At 47.4% G+C, this 23577-nt stretch overlaps 1 protein-coding gene across 1 annotated transcript in view; it reads left to right on the top strand.

Moving 5' to 3' along the window:
* The first annotated feature begins 6001 nt into the window (after nt 1–6001).
* Sarm (sterile alpha and armadillo motif) overlaps nt 6002–23577 on the top strand; it is a 158354-nt gene continuing 140778 nt past the window's right edge. Inside the window, exon 1 of the mRNA XM_089574314.1 lies at nt 6002–6541. The gene's annotated coding sequence lies outside the window, so the exon portion shown is untranslated. The remainder of the gene's footprint in view (nt 6542–23577) is intronic.

Genomic DNA, 23577 nt, shown 5'->3' with positions numbered 1-23577 from the left:
GCGCATGTTAGGCCTCCAGCTCGGGCATAGTTCTGTGTAGAGCCCGCTGCTCTCTGCAGTGCGTCTTCAGTCTCCCCATCCGAGCCGTGTGTGGTCCAGATAGTGATATAAACTGCGTAGAGCGCGCGTCGTATTCCCGGGATAGCGTCTAGCAGGGTATACAAATAACGCATATGCAATGTCGAGCAGCGTGGTCTAAAGAACTTACCTTTGGGGTGCTCCGTTCCTTGCGAGGGGGATGGGATTGGATCTGATATCTCCTACTCCGATGGCGGCTGTCCAACTCTAGAGGAAGGCTCTAATGTGATGGCAAGTCCTTCGGCTAAGTTATCTAAAATAAGGTCGTGATTTACATTGTTAGAAGCTCCTTTGAGATGTAAAACGGGGATTGCCTTTGTCTGCTTCGCATTAACTTTGTAAATTAGTTCTGCTTTGATTTGTGTAGGGACGTCCCCCGTGGTCAGACCCTGCCGGAATCCAAAAATCGTGCGCGAGAACGCTTCCTTCCCGGATGGGATACACAGACAGCTTCTCTACACACGGAGTGAGGGAGATTGCGAGGACGCTTTCTGCTTCTCCAAGTGGAGTTGCTGTCTGCTCCGGATGGCATTCTGAAACAGCTCTCTTACACAGGGTGTGTGGGAGATGGGTCTCAGTCGGGTTAACTCCGGTTATTCACCTGGTTCAGATATTAGTGTTATGCACGCATGTCTCCACTCTTGTAGAATTGTTCCCTCCAGGCAGTGGTTGTTGAAGCTCGCTAGTTCTTGCAGAGAACTGTCGTCAAGATTTTTGCGTAGTCGGTATTAGACACCGTCTCGTCGTGGTGGAGTGCTGCGTGTTATGTTAAAAAGTACTGCATGGACTTCATCTATTGGGATGTTCGGATCGAGATCCGTGGTTTCCTCGTCCTGGTTGTCTTTGTGGGTGGGTGAGCTAGGGCCCCGTGCCTATGCAAGCCGTTTCACCTAAGACTGTCAGCATTTTTTTTAAGTAGCCTTTTTGAGCTAGAAAATCGCTTTCTTCGGCAAGCATTGTCAGCGGTGATGTGCACCAGAATGAATCTAAGACTTATTATCTAGCTGGCTGGCCACCTAATATTAAATAGTGGACTTTCTATCACAGTTAGCCTTCTTACTTGTTGAGATGTTTGTACGCCACCGCAGGCGATATCCATACAGTTCTTGGATTTTCGAAAATGCCGTTTTCGTCGCCGCTGCAGCGCAAGGAATTCTGGAGCCGCACTGGCCGTAAGCGACACCGAGCGGCCGGGGGAACCGCTAGCCGCGCCTACGCAAGCGCGTTTCGCACGTTGCCGTGCCTGTCACGTGCTCCTTTCTCAGCGCCCGACTGCGAGCCGGGTAACACCGAGCCGGGTAACACGAGTAAATGAACAGCCTTCTTTTTTGTTTGTGCGGTTCAACCCATCCGAGTCCTCCCTAGGTTTGACTCCGCCCCTTAGAAATCCCTGTCTCTAGGGGTAATTCTCTTCCCCTGTCTACATTTGTTTGTGTTTTTTGTCTAGCTGAAATGCAGAGGGCACGTGACAGGCGTGCCTATGCGTGACGCTCGTAGGCGTGGCTAGCGGATCCTATGGCCCATGGAGGTGGCCGCTCGGTTTCCGTTTTTCGGTGCGGTACAAAGTCTCTTCCTTCGAGGCAGCTGAACAAGATGTCATTATTGAATTCCCCGCGCTCTTCCGGGAGGGGGGGGGGGGGGGCTGGTTGCGCTCTGTCTGTCTGCGAAAATCCGGCGTTGCCGTCGGCGCCATCGGCGTCGTTGACCATGAGCGAAAAATCCCCAGAGAAGCAACCTATAGGAGGCAGGTGGGCCAGCTAGGTCACGTCACATTCCGGCGTCATCACGTCCCGCCCACCGTATTATAAGCAAACTGCCCACCGTGACAGGTAGCAGTTAAATTAATGATCGGTCGGTTGGGAAAAGCAACCTGGGTCGCACAAGGCCCATCGATGGCAGCACCTGCCATCGCAGGGCAGTGGCACATCGCTTAAGCGCCGCACGACAGCGCCAGGAGTGGTATTGTTACGCGGCGGCCAGCCGAAGAATGAGACGTGGTGAACGATGGCTATGAGATGATTTAATGGCCGCTGACCTAGCGCGGGCGCTCCGTCCCGCGCCACTGCCAGCTTCGTCTTCGTCACAATATGAGGACTCCCAGGGATCTGTGAATGTAAAGTAGAGAATGACCAATTCTGCACATATGGGAATTGTGGGTGGCCGCAGCTGGCAAAGGACAGGGTCAATTGGAGAGACATGGGAGAGGCCTTTGCCGTGCAGTGGGCATAGTCAGGCTGATGATGATGATGATGATGAACCCCTTATGCTATCGCGTCATACCCTCCAAATTTTTTTCGTCCCTTGTAGACAAGGGCTACTTTGGATACAAGACTATAGTCTCGTATCCAAAGTAGCACAATAACGAAGTCAAGCAAGGACTGGTCGCATTCGCCGACGCTATACTACATGATGCCCAAGGACGACTCCCGGCCCATCGATTATGCCTCCGAGGAGGGTACCGCGCGCACTTCGAGAGCCCCTACGCAAAGAGCTATACCGAATGCAACCGGAGGCATCGTCGCCATTTTGGATGAGGCGTCGGATTGGGTCAGTTCCCCCATTAATTGTCAGAAATAAACGCATCCGCTTGAGAGTCCCAGACATCTTAACCGCTGCCTGAAAAGTGAACACTACGAACTTCCGCGCCGAGAAAAAATTGGGGGCAGCTGGAGCAGCTGTGTTCAGTAGGCTGGATGCAACTTATGGGCCCCATCAGCTGTCATTGAATGAGAAAATCTCCAGGATATGTACCTGGATTCCTGCGCCTGCCTTTCGGAATTGCATCAGCACCTGAAGTGTTCCAAGAAGCTATGAGTGAAATTATTAAGGGTTTACGGGGCAGTCGCGTTCATATCGGTGATGTCCTGGTTCGGGGCAAATCGGAGGAAGAATACACAGAGCGCCTACTCGCCGCTACTCGCTACTTGCGGTAGAAGAGCTTAGGTTTCTGGGGCCTGCTGAAAAAAGTTGCATGATGCAATAACCTATCGCCGCAGCCGAACAGGACTCGTGTTAAACTGCGACACGCTCTCGAGCTGTGCATTGTCGTCGTATTCATCAAATTCCGTCTGCGGCTCGAACAGATCAAATCAGGTTAACCTCGATCAGAGCTTAACCTGAGTCCAATATCGTCGCCAGACGTGCCCACGACCCTGCAAAGCAAAACCATGAGCCAACCGGGCTAAACGCATGCTTTCGCACGTCTACTCGATTTAACCATGTTAAAACCTTACCACCTTTTTTCTTTTTATTTTCAACTTTCGCACATGCAGGATTTGTCGGAGCATGCGAATTTGAAACTGCAGGGTCGGACACCTTGTGCCGTGTTTGATCTAGCCATAGCTTCATCATCATTATCATCATCATCAGCCTGACTCCGCCCACTGCAGGGCAAAGGCCTCTCCCATGTCTCTCCAATTAACCCTGTCCTTTGCCAGTTGTGGCCACCCCATCCCCGCAAGCCTCTCAATCTCATCCGCGCACCTAACTTTCTGCCGCCCACTGCTACGCTCTCCTTCAAGAAAACAGGAAACGAGAAAACAGGAAATGGACGTGGAAGAGCCCCAATGGTGAGAGTAAAACTGAAATAGATTTCATACTGTGTGCTCACCTTGGCATCGTAGAGGATGTGGATGTCCTCGGTAAGGTCTGCTGCTGTAGGGACCTCGGACTGGTAAGGTCTCGTATTAGATTTGAAGAAGGGACGGAGGACACGAGTGAAGCGGAAGCCCATTAACGAGTTAGCGGTAAGAGGGAAAGTCGAGGAATTCAGGATTTCGTTCCAGAACAGTAATTCCGCTCTAACTGAGGAAGACGACCGTGATGTTGAAACAATGAACGATAATCTCGCAGCTATCATTACGGAGTGCGGCGTAGAAGTAGGCTGTAGGATGGTTCGACAGGATACCGGCAAGCTATCTCAGGAGACGAAAGATCTGATTAAGAAACGCGAAATCATAGGGGCGTCTAACTCTACAGACAGAATAGAACTATCAGAGCTGTCAAAGTTAATAAATAAGCGCGAGGTAGCCGACATAAGGAAGTTTAAAATAACGAGGGAATCGAGCATGCTCTAAAGAACGGAGGCAGCCTAAAAGCGGTCCGAGAGGGCAATGCCATTAGCAATATGGATAAGATATTTAAAATAGCCGAACAGTTCTACACAAGCCTATACAGTAGCCAATGCAGTCAGAACGCTCATGAGAGAGACAGTAGCCCTCAGCAATTGGACATCCTGCCAGTAATGAAAGAGGAAGTAAACGAAGCCTTAGGAGCAATGCAAAGGGGGAAATCAGCTGGTGAGGATCAGGTAACAGCAGATTTGTTGAAGGATGGAGGGGGGATTGTGCCAAAAAAAACTAGCCACCCTGTATACGCAATGCCTTGTGACCTCGAGAGTACCAAAAGCTTCGAAGAACGCTAACATCGTCTTAATTCATAAGAAAGGAGACGTCAAGGACTTGAAAATTACAGGCCGATCAGCTTCCTGTCCATTGTCTATAAAGTATTCACTGAGGTCAGGACAACCTTAGACTTCAATAAACCAAATGATCAGGCAGGCCTTCTTAAAGGTTATTCGACAATAGACCACATTGGCGTTATCAGTCAGGTGATAGAGAAATGCACAGAATATAACCGACTGCTATATATAACCTTCATTGATTATGAGAAAGCATTTGACTCAGTGCAAACCTCAGCTGTCATGCCGGCGTTGCGGAATCAAGGTGTAGAAGAATGTTACGTGCAAAAATTGGAAGATATCTATAACGACTGCGCAGCTACCATACTCCTCCATAAAGTCAGCAATAAAATTAAAATAAGGAAAGGTGTCAGGCAGGGAGACACGATTTCGCCAATGCTGTTCACCACCTTCTTACAGGAGATATTCCGAGGCCTGAATTAGGAACAGTTGGGGATGAGAGTTAATGGAGAATACCTCAGAATCTGCGATTCGCTGATGACATTGCCTTGCTAAGCCATTGAGGACATGAACTGCAAAGCAGGATCAAATTATCATGCAGAAAACCAAAGTAATGTTCAATAGTCTAGCAAGGGAACAGCATTTCGCCATTCGTAGCGAGATGCTGGAGGTAGTAAGGGAATATGTCTACTTAGGGCAGGTAGTGACCGCTGATGCGGATCATGAGAGGGAAATAACAAGAAGAATAAGAATGGGGTGGAGCGCATACGGCAGGTTCTCTCAGATAATGAATGGCAATTTACCACTATCCTTCAAGAGAAAAGTATAGAACAGCAGTACCTTACCGGTAGTCACCTATGGGTCAGAAACGTGGAGGCTAACGAAGAGGGTTCAGCTTAAGTTAAGGACGACGCAGCGAGCTATGGAAAGAAAAATGATAGGTGTAACGTTAAGAGATCGGAAGCGGGCGGAGTGGGTGAGGGAACAAACGCGGGTTAGCGTGGTTAGCGACATCCTAGTTGAAATCAAGCGGAAGAAGTGGGCTTGGGCAGGGCATGTCATGCGAAGGCAAGATAACCGCTGGTCCTTAAGGGTAACCATGGCTTACACGCTGTAAAAGGTCGTGGACAAGAGGTCTCTCCCGAGATCGTACGTCCAAGGCCTTTATCCCGAAGGTCTGTCCCTTAAAGGCGCCATGACCATAACGCCCCTATAACTGATAAATTTCCGCTCCCGTCCCTTCGCCGTGTTCTTTTTCGTCCCAGCTCCTCGCGACACCGCCCGTTTTGTCAGTATTTCGAAAGGACCGCTTCAGGTTCGTACTTGAGCCGGAAATACCAGATGGCGTCGCCGGCTCTATCCTCCACACGCTCGTCCCGAGCCCGCGAACCGATGCTGGTATGTGTGTGCGCGCGCGCCCAACTCTGTCGACGGCGCGGCTCTGCCCCGAAACCCAGCGTCGTACGCGTGCAAATAAACTGCCGAAACTCCCCCACCACCGCCGCCGTCGCCGCGGCTTCGTCTGTGAAGCAGAACGAGTCGATAGACGACGACGCCCTCGTTTTTCTTTGTGCAGCTCGGGTCTTCGCACGCTTTGTGCGAAGCGCGCTCCAACGCGCACGGATCTCGTCTCCGCTTCTGACAGGACGCACCGCCACTTCCCGGCGAGCAGCAGACGACGCGAGCACCCCTGATCCACTTGTGAGAGCAGACGACGCTGCCGCCGACGCCACCGCCGCTGCCGCAGGCGCCGTGGTTGTGTTTGTTTGGAACCACGTTGGTCGAAGTGCTTGCTTCTGCTGTGCGGTTCGCAGGCGCGCACGGGCGCGCGCGCACATTCCCCACTGCTCGTCTTTCAGCCGGGGAGAGTTTAGGCCTAGCGCGGGTCCGACGACGAAGCGGGAACGTCAGGCGGCCGCCGTCGGTGCAATGTGACTGCAGTCTCCTCCACGCCTTCGCGTCCCCGACGGCTCACCGACAACTTCTGCCGTGGCTTTCCTGCGGCGTTTCGCGTCCAAGGTCGTCGCTTCTAAGGAGCGTACGGTGAGGGAGATGATTACTTTCTCTTCTGTCTTTTACTACTGTGGCTCGAAGTTTCGAGCGCGCCTCTCCGGGACGGCCTCCGTATTTTTTTTTTTTTTCTCCTAAAGGGGGACGCCCCGTTCGGGAACGGTTTGTTGGCGCTGCAAAGTGTAGTTTTCGTGGAACAAGCTGAGTACGGCCTCTAAGTGGAGAACTGATCGAGCGACCGAAAGATGCGTGTTTCTGCTGGAGAAGCTGCCGAATATCGCGAGAACTCTTCCATCATTTTTATTTTTTTGCTTTCTTTTCCCCGTTTGCAGAAACCTGAAGTGCTTGGCGGGCGAGTTTGCCAGCAAACTCGCTGTGATCTATTTTGGCTCCGCAGCTGGCGAACCACGGAAGGCGGCGCGCTATTTCACGAAAACACTGGCGCTAACGCGGTTTCTTGTTTACATGCCGGTGGCCCGGTGAAATTGAGTTTAGGAGGGGCTGTTTTTCTTGCTGAGAACATCATGTGCGGCCTGAATAATCATGAGTAGGTTTTGAATCGCGCGTAAAGACGCATATGCAGGACAAGAGTTGCATCTATAACTTGAACACAAAACCAACCGCCTGTCCCGGATGCAAATAATATATACAAAAAGACGCAGGCCGCTGAGAGAGCATTAAAGAATGCATTTGAAGAGGATTTCGTTTTTCAGATATGGTTCGCGCCTCTCATGGACTTCGATTATGCCCTCATTATACAGTTAAGCTTGGTTTATAGTAGAGGAAATACAATTGTTATGCACTGTTGATGCCAATGTACTTCGTAAGTCTACGCGACAGCCGATGCCGAACACAAAATAACCGAGAAGTATTATGATGATCAGACAGAGACACATACGCTTTAATAATTGAACGGAAAACAGGACAGTGAAATGGTGAACATGTATGGCGATCATCGCGGTCGGCCGGTCGGCTGGAAGAGAAGAAATAAGAGGATGAATGACGGAAGCAAAGAACGTGACTTCACGTGCAGCGGCGAATAAGGGGCGAAACTTACGCTGCCTCAACCCATTACCCATTAATGACAACCACAAGAAGCACATCCATCGCTTTTGATCGCTAATTCTTCCCATGTATGTTGGGAACCAGCGCATAAGAACTCCAAGAGAGGAATAAGCCGAGCTAGTTGGTACATTCTTTGCGTAAAAACAGCGCAGTAGACGGGACCAAGAAGAGAGAACACACAGACACAAGCGCTGCACAAGGACTTTATACAGCTAGGCTTCCATGGCGGGTGATGAAGGTTTGGTCCATTGCGACATATAAAGCGCCTGTCTCTGTGGCAAAGGAGACTGTACACTGTTTTAAGGCGGACAGGCGAACGGTACGCCTAGCTGGCACAACAGTGTAACGGAGCAATAGTGTAACGGTTTGTCCCAGTGCAGAGGAGCAGCAGTGCTAAGGTGCACAGGCTCTGAGGTGCTGCGGCAAAACAATACAACTGTTGTGGGATTCCCCTAAAACATTTTGACAACGGTTCACAGTGTGCGAGAGGTACCGTCTCCGCCAAAAGTGACCAGACTGCATGGTTTCATTCTCACTCGTATAGTTGGGCCCTTCTGGCTTCCCTAAAGATCATTAATTGCGAGGACTCTTCGGCAACTAAAGTGTTGAGAGGCGAAAGCCGAGGACACTATGCCATGACGACTTCCGGTGGATGTGACGTCACACCGTTCCCGTGGCTATATTGACACCCAAATTATACATCTTTCGGGGATCTTAAGTGTTAATTACGCTTAATTACACATTTTTCAATCTAATTTGGCGCAAATCCGACGTTTTTCCAACCATTCTGTGACAATTTTCAATATGCCGTGATGACTTCCGGTGGATGTGACGTCACACCGTTCCCGTGGGCTATATCGACGTCGGCGCTATTTCGACCCGATTTCGACATTTTTGCCTATCATTAATTAATTAAACTGCAGTCATCAAACTTGGCTTCTAGGCTCATTTTTTTCCTCCTCTATCTGAAGCAACCATTGGTTTTCTTCTGTCTTTTTTAGTTCCCGAGTTAAACGCGTGTGACACGCTTTGTTAACGGACGACAGTGTGAGCCATTACAGGCTTTCGCCTTATTAAGGTTTGAAAGGTGAGGACAACGGTTCTCCTAACCTTACCGAGGTTTATAGCTAAAGAGATAGCACAAATGCTGCACTACACGACTGAAGAAGCAAACCATGCAATCTGGTCACTTTCGGGCAAAGACGGTACACTTGCGCTGCGCGTTTCAAATTACAACAGCAAGAATAGAAGTGACATGGTGAGAGGGCTGGCCGTGCGTAGAAGAATATGTGCTGTCGGTGCCAGCGGTACTGAGATGCCGAACTTGGGCCCGCAGGCTCGCTAGATCGAGTGGCTTGTCATTTCGTCAGGGCTTATTGATAGCGGCTGTACACATATCTGTGTAGTGGTATAGGAACTGAGCCCCGTGTGAGCTAGTAAACGCATCGCTGGCAAGCTTCCTCGAAACGATCAAGAACGGCTAACCTGGAGAGAACCTGCTCATTATAATTGATAACTTCTGATAAGCTACAGTGGCAGCGTGATTGAAATGGTTTGCTGTTTTGGCTGGGTCTCCATACACTGACGCTGCTTCGCAGCGACGAAATGGAGAAATGTACTCACATCTATAGGGTGTGGTCACTGGTCAGGAGAAACAACAGAAATATCCTTACGCTGTTGGTCTATCTCAAATTGGTTGAAAATGTAGTCTGTTTCAGTTGATGCGGGGGCAATCTTGTTCCAGATCTATATCGATTTAACCTTTGAAAAACACAGAAAGCGCGTAACACATACACTGAAGTTTTGTGCGATGAGACTCGGAAAGGAGAGTGAGCGGTATGGATTAGTGGTGTGTTGGTGTGCGGTACCTTCTACGGGATGAAACAGGTCACTCAGCTGTTATTGCGGTGATTACTTAGACCCTTGCCCACCTGCATAGTTTCAGAAGTGCATGGAAACCAAAAGCTTCCCACGAAGAGCTAAAGAGAGACCGAGAACTACGAGATAATGCGCAAACACGAGCTGGCTGGGACTTCAGAAGCGATTTGGGGACGAAATGTCACGCTCTATTGCATGCATTAATACATGTATATATAGAAAGGTGAACCAAGGCCAGGCACAGACCTTTGCCCATGCGCGTTTTTTTTTTTGCTTTTTCGTTTAAGCGGCTGGCCTTTGTCCCAGCAAACCCCGGTGGGAACTTTCCATAAACCTGCACTGTTTTGTGGCGTTGTGGCTTTTCTATGCTTACTTTCTAGGAAAATGCTTTTATTTGTTTTCTGTAATTCCAGAGCTGTTCACATGCGTCTCCTGGTCAAAATGAAGAGAAAGCGAACATGTCTACGCGTGCAATAGGTGACAGCTCTGTGCACACCAGTGCGTGGCATGCTGACACATAGGAGAAAAATGCTTTGAAGTGATCGATGCGCCAGTTCATTATTATTATTTTTACTTTCGAACATTCTGTTATTCAGTTTTGGCTTTCGTTCGCCTTTGTGGGACGAATTCGGTCGACAGCGTTCGGCAAAGCGAAATAACGTTAAAAACAAAAACCGTGCGGCCAGCACGCACCCGAGCATTTTTTCGCGCCAGCGCCGACCGCAAAAAAAAAAAAAAAAAAAAGAAAAAAGAGTCGGTCTTCGTTACAGTCGCATGCGTCTGCTTCGCATCGCTGTCGCTTCCATCCGCTTCACGTAACTTGCATGTGCAGCGTGCCGTGAGGGCGCGGCGTATTTTCTCTTTCGTTCTTATTTCTTTTGTGTTTTTACTTTTCAAAATGCAGCGGAAACTCGGAGCACGTGTGCGCAAGTCGTGCGCGTCCTTGCCCTGCGCATGGAGACGGCTCTGCAGATGGCAGATGGCATAAAAATAATAATAATAAAAAAATAAGACACAGGCAGGAGTGTCGTATCGGTCATGCGTGCTCGAGTGACGTCACTTACATGACAGCTATTTTTTGTTCTTTTCTGGGCGCGCGCAGAGCGCACCTGTCTCGACGGGGGTCCAAACGCTCTGCGTTGCAAGGTCGAGGCTGTAGAAAAACTGCTGCGCAGCAGCTCTCGATTTTATTTCGCCTTTGTTGGCGGTGCGCCGCAGACAGCATGTCTGTAGTGCTGGGGGACGTAGAAACAATGCATTTACGAAACCGAAACGCTACAGCTCTTACTTCATCGTCCTATAATCGTCTAACATCTCTGTACAGTGCAATTTGTACCAACCTCAAGATTATGCGGACCCCCGACCGCAGCGCCGGCTCGCTCTGCTGGCTGAGAGTGGCTTCGAATTTCGGTCGTTAGTAGCAGCTTGTCCCGCTTCGCCTTTGCCGTACGCGTGTTTCGAGTAATTTATTCTTTATTTTCTTGTGTCGGCTGTGGTTCTCTTACCATTGTAACGCGTATGTAGTTGGGCGTGAGTCTGCTCAAACGAATCTCTACTACTGTGGACGCTGATTGCAGGTGATGGAAGAACCATCTGGCATTGGTTGATAGGCCTTATTAAAACATATAGCTTGCTTGCTTGTTTCACGATCGCGATTTCTTTAGCTCCGTGTATTCGTGTGACGCTTGATGCACGAGTCGTTTATGAATGCTCGCAGCGCAGTTCACGCTCGGACGAAGTACAGTCGCCTTATCGATTCTTCGTTAATTCTGATGGTTGCAGGCTTTGGCTTCTTTGTTTTTTCTCTCTTCTTTCTATCAAAGAAAAGAAGGAAGGAGGGAAGGAGCGGGGAATCAGACGCTTTCATATTTGTTTTCCTTCTTTCCGCTTAGGAGTCCAGTCACTCACGAAGCCTTCGAAAAGAAATATGGCTACTCTGCACAGAACGGCACCGAGCAGTTGATTTATTTCTTTTCGCCCAATTGAAAGATGCACATTGAGAACGCGGCAAAAAGCGACAGCGTCTGCTGCGCGAACAAAGTGCGTGTCAATGTCCTAAAACGGACTGCTGTTCGAGCGTGATCGAAATGGGAAGGGGAGGGAGGGTCACTTATATAGCCCACGGAATTTGGTTAGGGATCCCTTCGAAGGTTTTTTTTCTACCTTTTTTTTTTTTTTTACAGGAAACCATGGTAGGGAGCGTGTTTGCAAGAATGGATTGGAAGCAGGAGCATTTTTATTCAGATCGTTTGCATTGTGTATTAGAGTGGCTTGAACAAAAGAAATGAGAGAGAATAAAGAATAGAAGAGACGGACTGAAAGTTCAGTGACCTCGGTTGTGCATGCGACATATTGCTCCACTCGTTTTCTTTTTTTCTCATCTGGGGGCGGGGAGGTCGGCAGAGATTTACATAGAAAACAACTTTTTTGTTTTCCGCCATCCAATACTGAAATATTTAAGTATGAAAAATACAACAATATGACTCTTACACCAAGCGCAGGGAGCATGTGGACGGGTACGTAGTTATCCTTCATCATTTTGCGCTGTTTGTTGTTAGCCGACTGCAAAAAGTAAGCCGCGTGATTTAAGACGCAAGCCACTCATCCGCAATTCCGTTATCATGATCGTTCTGGGCAATGCGGTTCTAGCGAAAACTGGACGCTTCCTTGAAAGGCAGCACTTATACCAACCGCGAGTTCTTTTCAGTCTTAGTTTGTATATACGCTTTTAATTTTAGTGCCGCTCAACTCAAGACAAGCGCTGATCCTTAATTGAGTGAATTCCAAGAGAAGGCAAGTGTAGCAGGGGGCGGCAGAAAGCTAGGTGGGCGGATGAGATTAAGAAGTTTGCGGGGATACGGAGGCCGTAGCTGACAAAGGATGCGGTTAATTGAAGAGACATGGGAGAGGCCTTTGCCCTGCAGTGGGCATGCTCAAGGTGATGACGATGATGATTAAGTGCCAAATTGCAGATCCTGAAGACCGTTCTTTTGAATACGAAGTATCAACTTGGTTTCCGATGTTCCTGAAACAAGCGTTGGTTGATGAACGCCCAAATGCATTCACCAACTTAACGCACCACCGTCATAACACGCTCTGTTTACACCTGGAGCGCCCGGTAACAAGGGCGGGTACAAAGTGGTTTCGTACAGCCTCCACATATATACCTCTGATCGCACACGAGGCCGCGCCGCATATATATAGCACGTACGGGCGTAGCCGACCTTTCGCGGGCTCGCCGAGGCAGGCAGCCGTGCGTGATCGCAGAGCTGGTGTACTTCTACAGTGAAGCCCTCCCCAGTGGAGCGGGGGAGTGCGGTGACCGCTGACAGTCGAAGTCCGCAGTATACTCTCTCTCTCTCCTCCTTCCTTTCGTGATGCGCGGACAGAGGGGCCCCGCGACAGAAAGGCCTCGGGAGCTATCGATCACTCAGCGGCTTCCCAAGGAAAGTGCTGCGCCCGGCAACTGGCCCTGCACTTTGCGCATGTTATGTACGGGTACATGCGGGAAAAGCGATTGTTTTTCACTGGCCAGAGGCATATACATATACATATGGAATTGCCTCAAATGCAGGGGAAGGAAGGATCGGAGTTATTAAAGGTGCACTGAAGAGGATTCTGAACTTGTCTTTTTGCCGCGGGAACTCGATCTACACGTTCCTAGCATTCTTAGAAACTGCGACTTATTGCCCTGTGTGGCCGATTTCCGTAATTAAATCGAATTAACGTCCGGCTCCCGCCCTTTTTTTTTTTTTAATTCTCCCTCGTACGGTGGGCGGAGTCGACCAACGCGTGAAGTGCCTTTCAGCCAGCTTCGTGGAGGCTTTGCTTTCGCTTTATTTTGTTTTTTAGGTTTCCATGAATAGTTAGTTTCATTCGCAGATAATATAGCCGCAAAACAAGCCCGCAGAATTAAAAATACGAGCGGACTATTTGCTACTACGGACTACTACATATTACTCCGCCGATGGCTGAGCGGCAAGCCGCCACGGGACTGGGTGAAAGGCACTCCACGCGTTGGTCGACTCCGCCCACCGTACGAGGGAGAATTAAAAAAAAAAAGGCGGGAGCCGGACGTTAATTCGATTTAATTACGGAAATCGGCCACACAGGGCAATAAATCGCAGTTTCTAAGAAAGCTCGGAACGTGTAGGTCGAGTTCCCGCGGCAAAAAGACAAGTTCAGATTCCTCTTCAGTGCACCTTTAAGTTGGGTGATTAGTTGTTTGGTTACTCAGTTAATAAGTTGGCTAGCTATTCAGTTAATTGGCGAGTAAACATTTTGTCGATTAGCACATTTGTTATTTAGTTGACCGATCAAATAATTAGTTAAATAAATATTTGTATGTATTAAATGTGTTGATAGTTTTATTAATTCATTAATTGAATAGTTAATTGAAAGAACGCGGTGAGTTTATGTCCGGGCCAGATCGAAGTTTGTCAGCTTTTGTCTGGTATTGGCACAGGCCCATTCGCACAGGCGCAGCCCAGGCAGTGAGGAGGCCGTGCCAGGGCCTTCGACAATCCACTAAGGTGACATGGAGAGCACAGCGCACAGTTTAACTGCCCAGGGTTAGGTGATAGTCCGTGTCTTGATAGTAACATAGTTTGGGATAAAACAGGAAAAGAAAGAGGTTAACGAGTGGTAAACACCACACGCACTAAAAGGAGCGTGTTCTGGGCGGAATCATGTGGACACTTGCCAAGTAGTCCATGGGTGTCGATTATGCACAGAGCTAGTTCTCCCCGATAAGAATACATGCATCGACTTACGTGGATTTAAACACGTACACGCATATTGTGCGTTGATCTGTGCACACGGTATATTTGCGTGACTTACCTATGCACATGTATTTTCGGCTTCGGTCTAGCGTGGACGAAGAAGTCGTGTAAACGATACGTGTTTACTCAAGTGCACAGAGGGCAAAACGTTTGCCTATAACACGTCTGGGCGTGTTTCGGGCTGAACACGCGATATCTAACGATAACATTAGGTTAAAAATGGTCTGGATGTAGTTCAGTTAAACTTCATCGTCATTTTTTGCCTTCCTGGTGGCAGTAGCTTTGGAAGCTGCGGAACACACAGTTCGGCTGCTCTAGACATGCGTTTTGCCCTCTGTACATTCTAGCGCGTTACTGTTCACGAATGCTGGGTAGTGACGCGCGCAGAGACAGGTGTAAAAAGTTCTAAACTCGGGCACAAAAGTTTTCTTGGTAATGAAGAAAATAGTACGCGAACAAGCCATCATCTCCAAGTCCTGTCTTGTTGGCTTGTGAGCGCATGCGTACACCCCAATAAACCAAACCAAACCATTATTGGAGGCTGTTACCTCGCGTTAGCCGTCACCCCATCCCATTTTGAAGAATTTACGCGCCAAGTACGCGCGCATAATAACAACATAATTAGCTGACAGTCAAGTTGTTTGTGCCGAGCCCTTCTTTTTTTATCGTAATTTTCAACTACGCCCTTCCTAACTGATTTGCTGGCTATCGAAACGGACGTAAAAAGATGCGCGGCTTTTGGCGAAATTTGAGCAAATGAACGCGACAGAAAATGATGTCATTTATCTAAACGTTTCGTCGAGAAATTTCCTGTTCTCGTCAGAAGCGAGGTTTTCGGCTTGGCGCAGAGGTGATTTTACTTAGCAAAGGAAAAAGAAGAACCTTGCAATATGGAGTTTCGTTGGCAGCGTCATGCAAGACGCGAGCGCGCTATAAAAGCGTTGTCCCACAGCTACTGCGGCTTTGCGACATGTGCTTGTAGCGATTATGAATGGCATTGCGTCCAACATCCCCTCCCCCTCCACCCCTTCTCTCTCTCTCTCTCTTTCTTTGATAGGAGGCCGGAGACAGTGTTAGGGTTTTATTGCCCCTCCATACGCTCCTATCTTTTTCGCCGCCTGTCGTTGGTTCGACCATCGCTCTGCGGATGCTATTGCCAAGATTGACAAATCGGCGCTGGGGAGATTGGGAACGTCATAAGACTGCTTGATAAGTGCCGTTGTGTGGCACGCCGACTTTTTTTTATTTTTGAGTGAAACTACTTCGTTTTCACCTATGACATTAAAGCTGATGTCATTGGCATGTTAAAAAAAAATTAGTGCTCAAGATGTCTTGCACAGGCGATTGATTAGCATCTCACACATCCTCGCGCTCACCAACTTCTGTGACAAGACCGTTTAGGTACAGACACCGCTTTCCAACCGTATTCCAAATGATAGAAACTTAATCTGACAGGCTTTACTTGTTAACGCTAGCAGAGTGGAATTTTACTACCCGTGATCATTTACTGCCGTTGAGCGAACGCTGAAAGCGAGGGATGGTTAAACGTGAAACGGCCGCTGTGGGTGAGTGGCCATGGCGGTCGGCTGCTGACCTTAAAGACGCGGGTTCGACCCCAGCCGCCTGGTCGAATTTCGATGGAGGCGAAATTCTAGAGGCCCGTGTACTGTGTAATGTCAGTGCTTGTTAAAGAACCCCAGGTGGTCGAAATTTCCGCAGCCCTTCACTACGGTGTCCCTCATAGCCTGAGTCGCTTTGGGATTTTAAACCGCCGTATACCATAAACGTTAAACGCCTCGCTGCAAAAGCAACACTCCAGTTTTCTGAGCACGCTGGCGTAAGCCGATAGAGTTGACTACTTCCGAAGAGATATGAGGTGAGGAAGTCAGCGTAGAAATTAGACAATGCTCACAAGAAGGCACATGTGACATTTCACCAGTCCCTCGTCTGGTTTTCGCGCTGACTTCTTCACATCATGCAGCACCAACTAGCAAGCCAGCATGGTGTCTTGCAGTATTAGAGTACGCGCAGTTTTTTTTAGGCTTTAAACTTGTAAACTTTTTTCTCCTCATACATGCCGTATTCTCACGGCGTCGCTCATATAAAATCTTATCTGCCTAGAGAGGTGCGCCCTACCGTTTCTTAGTGAATGGCAAACACCCTTAGTTGTTGATTTTTTTTTTTTCAGATCTTATCGATTAGCTTTCCCAGTGATCAGTACACGCTCGCTGCACGATATTCACGTGCGCATACGGCCGGCATTGATCGATATGCGCGCCTACGCTTTTGACCTTCATACTAGACCGCAGCTTGTAGATATTAAAATATCATTTTTTTTTAACTTATCTTTTGTGTCTGACAGAGGAGCCGCGGCAAAAATAGCCTTCGATAAGTACAAGGCCACCGCTGCGATGTGAAGGACACTCACTGAAGCGTTGCTACAGCGCGGAACAGGACAGCAAGTGTGTGAGCAGCTTGACTGAGGCGAATGATTGAAGCGAATGGCAATGATGACGATGACGGTGATGAGTGCGCGCTAAATTAATTCAAGAATGCTGATAACTGCATTAAAGTAATTGTGCGCTCCAATCTACATTTGGCTGCGTGAGATGCTCAATTTTTATTTCAGGGATATAAAAAAAAGCACCTACTTACCTACAGAGGTGATTAATTATGACGAACGACTGCGGCGTTCACCTTGTTAGAAATGGTGGGTAACTTCCGTACAGAGACGTGAGATGAGACGCTGCACAAGTAGCGTGCGAATGCAACATCACATGTAGCGCATATAATTCACACACTTATTATCCGCCTGCTGCACTAAAGATCTGATTAAACGCGATGAATGAATGAATGAATGAATGAATGAATGAATGAATGAATGAATGAATGAATGAATGAATGAATGAATGAATGAATGCAACTGCGGCTTTCGGCCGTTCAATACCTTTTGATGGCTAATCCGCTCAAGTAAATATCATATCATAATCAGCAAATCGGCAGAAAGTTAGGTGGGCGGATGCGATTAAGAAGTTTGCGAGGATACGGTGGCCGCAACTGGCGAAGGACAGGGTTAATTGGAGAGACATGGGAGAGGCCTTTGCCCTGCAGTGGGCGTAGTCAGGCTGACGATGATGATGACGACGACGACGACTCAGCAAATCTGGACGAAATCATTTTTCAGCGGGAGATAGTTTATGAACGCAGTTTTTTCATATATTGCAAGATTTCAGTATAGCAATCCATATATTCGCAGGTCTCGCCTTGACAGGCTTGCATTTTTTTTCCTTTTAACATTTTTGCTGTCGTCAAAAGCGTTCCCTATTGGCTTTCTATGGCAGTTCCAACTACTCAGTCTTAAAATCTACTCTATGGCAGTCTTAATTTAAAAAAAAAAAAGATTTTGCTGCACGTCAGAAGAATGGACCATTACCTTCAATATTTCCATATCAGTACCTTGCAGTATTCCAATATTCAAAATTTTTGTCTAAGAATGCTGGGCATGTAAATGAAATACAGCTGTCATACGCGAAAAGTGACCTGCCCAATTCAACAGAATTTGCCAACTATAGAATTACTGGAAGGAAATGAACAGAGATTATGAGTTAAGGAATAGTGCAGTAACTGTATTTCTCTCGGTGGGCGCTTGAACCGCGTCATGAGGGAACGGATGAAAGAGATGAAAATGGCAGAGATAGAAAGAATTAGCTGTAGGTTAAATACCGTTCACGGAGGCTCCAAACTACATGTGCTCAGGACCGTAGTTTCGCAGCTCACCACACGCCGCTACGATGCTGTATTATAATCAGGAAGAATTAATGAAAGTAACGCTCAATGTACCGGTGACTTATTACAACACACTCAGGAAAATCACGTCAGTTTCAAGTGCAGCTAAATCAGATACGATGCGTAATCAGATACGTGGATATGTGATTTCTTAACTTGGATATGTGATTTCTTAACTAACCGCCAGCAGTTTGTGTATGTTAACAATACCGCCTCTTCCAGGTCTCCCGTACTTTCAGGTGTGCCTCAGGGTACTGTCCTTGGTCCTCTACTCTTTCTAATATATATAAATGACATTGCTTCAAACATCTCATCTTCCATTCGCCTATTTGCCGACGATTGCATTATTTACCGTCCTATTAACCATCAAGCCGATGCTCATGCCCTCCAAACTGACCTTTCACACATAGAAACTTGGTGCAAAACATGGTTAATGTCCTTGAATGTGAAAAAAACTTCGTTAATTTCTTTTCATCGGCGACGCACTTACCCAACTCCTTGCTACGTACTTTGCGGTTCCGTTATTTCTCCGACATCAACATGTAAGTACCTGGGAATTAACATATCGCATGATCTTTCTTGGTCCACCCATATCACTGCCATTACTAATGAAGCTAATCGTGTCCTGTCTTACTTACGACGTAATTTGTCAGTAGCTTCTTCGTCTATTAAAACTCTCGCCTACATAACGTTGGTTCGTCCCAAGCTGGAATATGCATGCGCAGTTTGGGACCCTCACATTTCTTATCTAACTAAAGCACTTGAATCAGTGCAAAACCGTGCAGCTAGATTCATCCATTCAGACTACTCTTATCATTCTAGTGTGACTGCCATGAAGTCAAGAGCTAACCTGCCTGACCTCGAGCTGCGACGCAAAATCTGCCGACTAACCCTTTTCCACAAGTTTTATCATTCATCCCTTGCAGATCTAAAACCAGCTCATCACGTGTCTCCTCGCACCAGTCACAGCAAAGCCGTTTATCCCCCCCGCGCACGCACCACTGCGCACCTTCATTCCTTCTTTTCCCAGACTGCAGTAGACTGGAATGGCCTGCCTGCCGGTGCCGCACTCCACACCAGCCCCGTCCATTTTAAAAAAGCCATTGAAAATGTTCTGTTTTAAACCCCATGCCATTCATTTCAAATTCATTTTTTGTATTGTTTCCCCTCATGTAATAGCCCTATTCAGGGGCATTTGAGGTGTACAAGAAATAAATAAATAAATAAATAAATAAATAATTTCGCTCACAAAGCTAAAAGAAAGGTGGTTTACGCAAGACAGGTAAGTAATGATGGTGCGATTACTGGCGTAGGATTTTTAGTATGTTTTTTTTCTTTCGTTTTCCTCAGGAGCTGGCAGGTAAGAACGTTATTTCAAATTCCGTGCTCAGAGCGCCGTGAGCTCTTGACAAGAAACAAAAATTGGCAGTGGTTTAGCTCTGGTTAAACCTGGACGATTGCGAAAGCAACGAGAAGAGAGAGGCTATGGAGAAGCGCGGCAGCGGCGGCGGCCCCAGCACGCTAGCTATGCGCCGCTACTGCGCATGCGCAACTGGCCAGCGCGGCGGCGGCACCTTTGAGTCACCCGCGCAGCGACGGCGGCGGCGCGCCAGCTGTGCGCCATGTGACGTCACTGCTCCTCGCGCATGCGCAGTATGGCCTTTCGTCAGCTCCGCGAAATGGCTCGGCGACTCGCGTAGTGTTGCTTTCGCAACAAAAATACTGGAGGAATCTGCACAGCGTCGTCAGCGAACCATAGATCACATTGCCACTCGTTTCTCATCCGTCGTCAAACTCGCGTTCGCGGTGCAACACAACGCCCACTTCTCATCGCGACGTCACCTACGACGGCGGCACCGCTTGCCCGCGCAATCACGTGAAACCGTTCATTCAAGTTTCGCGCAGAGCTGCCAGGCCGGAATTAGAAAGCAGTCTCCCCCGCCGAGTTGACTGCACGCCAAATGGCGAACTGCGTCGCGGGTCTTATAATGACAGCGGTATACACAACACACATTCGCTTCCTGAAATCTACGAGGGGCACACAGACAGCGCGGCGAGACGGTGTCTCGAGAGGCGGCAACGGAACCCGTGGTGCGAGGACCTGGCCGCTGGAAGCGCTGTAGTTTCGGTGTAAGCCTGAAAGAAACACGTGTTTTTGACATTTGATCCTTCGAGTATCTCAGGGACTGCAAGTGTTGCTTCTCCTGTCGGCAGCAGTGTTTGCGGGGAGAGCTGTCAGCTTGTGGTCAGCCGGTACTGCTCGGAACAGAAAGTGAATGAAACACTCGAGCAAAACACTGAAGAGAATGGAAGACTAAAAATAAAGAACGGGAATGAAAATTGGATCAACTTTTCGGTTACTGACTCGCTCGCCAACTATCAAATAAATTATCCTTTTCCTTCTGTTTTCTTTTTCTTCGTCTCCTGGTTACTTCGTCTTCGTCTTCTCTGACGACATGCTTCGTAGAAATGTAATGTCGGACTACAATTTCGTTTAGGCAGCGCTACTCGTTTTATATTTACACATGCGACGGCAGATGTAGGATAAGAATCGTGCCTATGGCTCTTCTGACTTTTGTAGGCTGATAAAGGTCTTAGATAACGCCAAGAATGAACATTTCAGCCCAATATCTCTTGGATTGCAACTCATCATAGATATATCTATTATATCACGGACCAAAGCGTTAAGAGCAGTGGACAATAAAATGAAAGAGATAGGGTGGGTTAGGAAAGATTGACCCTGAGTGCAATGGCACCAGGGCTACTATACACGTGGTCAAATTCATTTCGTCTGCTGCATACCTGGATCAGTCCGTGTGATCTACCGCCGATCGCATATTAGTTAGCAAGCCGAAGGTTCAGCTTACGAATACGTTTTAATTATTTTAACCGCTGTTAGGGGCACGTGCTCACCTCATGGTTATGCTGACCCCTGAGAGGCGTGTTCATCTCAGGCACACGGGCTGAAATTCAGTGATACTAGTCTCATAGTGGTCTTCGGACTTGTTTCTTCAAATGGACTGTCCAGACTTCTTGCAGAGCTGCACTTGACAGAGTGCTTCATTTAATGCTGCATAGAATACTCATGCAGCATTACATGTAATTATATTTGTACTTAGAAAGAAAGAAAGAAAGAAAGAAAGAAAGAAAGAAAGAAAGAAAGAAAGGAAGAAAGAAAGAAAGAAAGAAAGAAAGAAAGAAAGAAAGAAAGAAAGAAAGAAAGAAAGAAAGAAAGAAAGAAAGAAAGAAAGAAAGAAAGAAAGAAAGAAAGAGAATCTGAGCGCCCACGTAAGGGCGTTGAGTTTGGTAGACACCAAATTACTCAGGGACTTCACAAAACAAAATGGCGCGCGCCTTGGCTTACAACACCAAGCTAATTCCACTACCCTGCCACCATGGTTTAATAATGTGGCCCTCAGATTTCTGGAATGCATTTGAATGCGAGGGAAAGACTGCCGTAGGGGAGTTCCGACTCAACAGATGCGCCTTGTCCACACCGCAGTTTCCCCTTCCAGCCAGGACAGCATACGTATACTGGCGGGCCGCCCAAATAAACTCCGTCCTCACCAACCATTGTATACTCTGCATAGAAGGTTATATTAAGCTTTAATGTCAGATTAACAAAGCAGCCCGGAGAGGGGACAACAGCTGAAGAAAAACAAGGCGCTGAGAACGTTCACCAACCGGTCCAAGAAAGGACAAGCTTGTTCACCGCGAATGCAAATACTGTGAACGCGAATATCTTTATAACACTAGGGAACTCTAGGACTATACTCGCATGTCCACGCATTCTGCATCAACGTCCCACACCAAAATGGCTCGCCTTGTGGACGAGCTGCATGATTTACACATTTGCCCCCTTTCCTGCATGTACCACACCAAGACAGTCTTAGACGCCTGAAGCCAGGTTTAGTCTTGAATTAAAGGCGGTGTCTATTGCCTCCCACTGAAACTCTCATGCAGTTATTACAAGACAGGATGATTCGATAGAAATGACAACGAGATCAGTCTGCAGAATGATCTAAGGAACTTTACAGAATTACGAAAAGAGACCGAAATTGAAAAAAAAAAAGTGCTTCGTCTGGAGCATACAGTGAATGAAGTCGAGGCGGGAGATGTGTACTTTCGATGGACGTGCACGTTGTAGAATTGTCTACATCTGGGTTTCAAGAAGAAATAACGCACCCCAAAAAAATTATTCTGTAGGGCGTCTGTACGTGAATTTCCCCACAAATCTGCTGAGAAACCCGTGGTGATTATGAAAAAAAAAGAGAGACAGTGGCCGAAGAGGAACTTGTATTTACTTAAGTATTTTATCTCCCGCTGATCTTTGGGAAAGCTGGCAGCCTTAGCAACAGATTTTTACATCAAGAGGCAATGAGGACAACTACATCCAATTTTTTGTTCTCAATAAAAATTTATTCTACTGCTCTTTCTGGTGTATTGATGTTTTTTTTGTTGTTGTTTTTCTGGCGCCAAAAGGCGCTATTATTGCTAAAAAAAATTGCATTTCAAAATTTTCCCGACACTAGTTACAATCCTGTGACGTCTGCCCCGAATAAGACTCCGTGATCGTTGAAGTAATTGGCGGTGTCGGCTAGCCTCTAGGATGCGAGCTCAAAAAACTACGTCGGCATTCCAGAGTTTCTTGTGAAATCGGCCGGTAACGATAACTGCATTTCATTTTTTTTTTGTCTTTTTCCACCTTATAAAAGCTTCGTTTTCAGTTAAAGTAGCGCCACTGTCCTTAGGATGCGATAATCTATCGATGAAGGCCATCTTCGATTTAACTTCGAAATATGCAGATTGCCTCTCTTGCAAGAAGCGATACAATTCCAGTCTAAATGAGCTCCTGTTGTAACAAACACATCTCTCATGGATTTGACTGCGACAGGTTCTGTGGTTCTTTCAGTATTCCTTTATATTCATGTATATTCTGCAGATCTGCCACCTAAGGTAATCTACCATTCAGAGCTCACTATTTTCATTCTTCAGCTGTTTGCTCATTTGTTGTGATTACTATTAAAATTAATTAATAACTGATTGATTGAACGATTCTTTTTGTATTCTTCTTTATTCGTTTTTATTTGTAGCATCAAGCGCGATGGCGTAAATTTCTTATGCGTAGTAAAACGAGTAATACAAAATGAAGTATTTGCACAATATAGTTTCCTTCCAAGGGTTGGTTTACCGTCCATTCTTGGAGGGGGTGTTCCTTTTCTTTTTGCCATCGAGCGTGACTGCATCAATTTCTGCTCCGTAGTAAAACGAGTGATACAGAGTGAAGACTTTGTACTCTATAGTTTACTTCCAGGGGTGGATTTACAGTCCTTTCTTGAAGTGAACTTCCTGTTCACACAATGCAGTTCTTGAACTGTCGTCGTCTGAAAAATGGGGCTCATCCCTTCGGTCGTCAACCTTTCCCTCTGTGATCCGCCCCTAGTTCGTTTTATTTTAATCTTTTTCTTCATTAATCAGCTTCGGTTCGGAATTCTTGTCACTTGCTGGGCTCCAGGGTTTGCCCTGTTGTTGCCTCCTGAGATGTCAGCAGCTGGCAAC

Source organism: Amblyomma mixtum, chromosome 2 (assembly GCF_055824585.1).
Source record: "Amblyomma mixtum isolate Tamu chromosome 2, ASM5582458v1, whole genome shotgun sequence".
In the NCBI taxonomy this organism is placed as follows: Eukaryota; Metazoa; Arthropoda; class Arachnida; order Ixodida; family Ixodidae; genus Amblyomma; species Amblyomma mixtum.
Note: the sequence above shows the minus strand (reverse complement) of the source record. Positions and strands in the feature narration are given on the sequence as shown.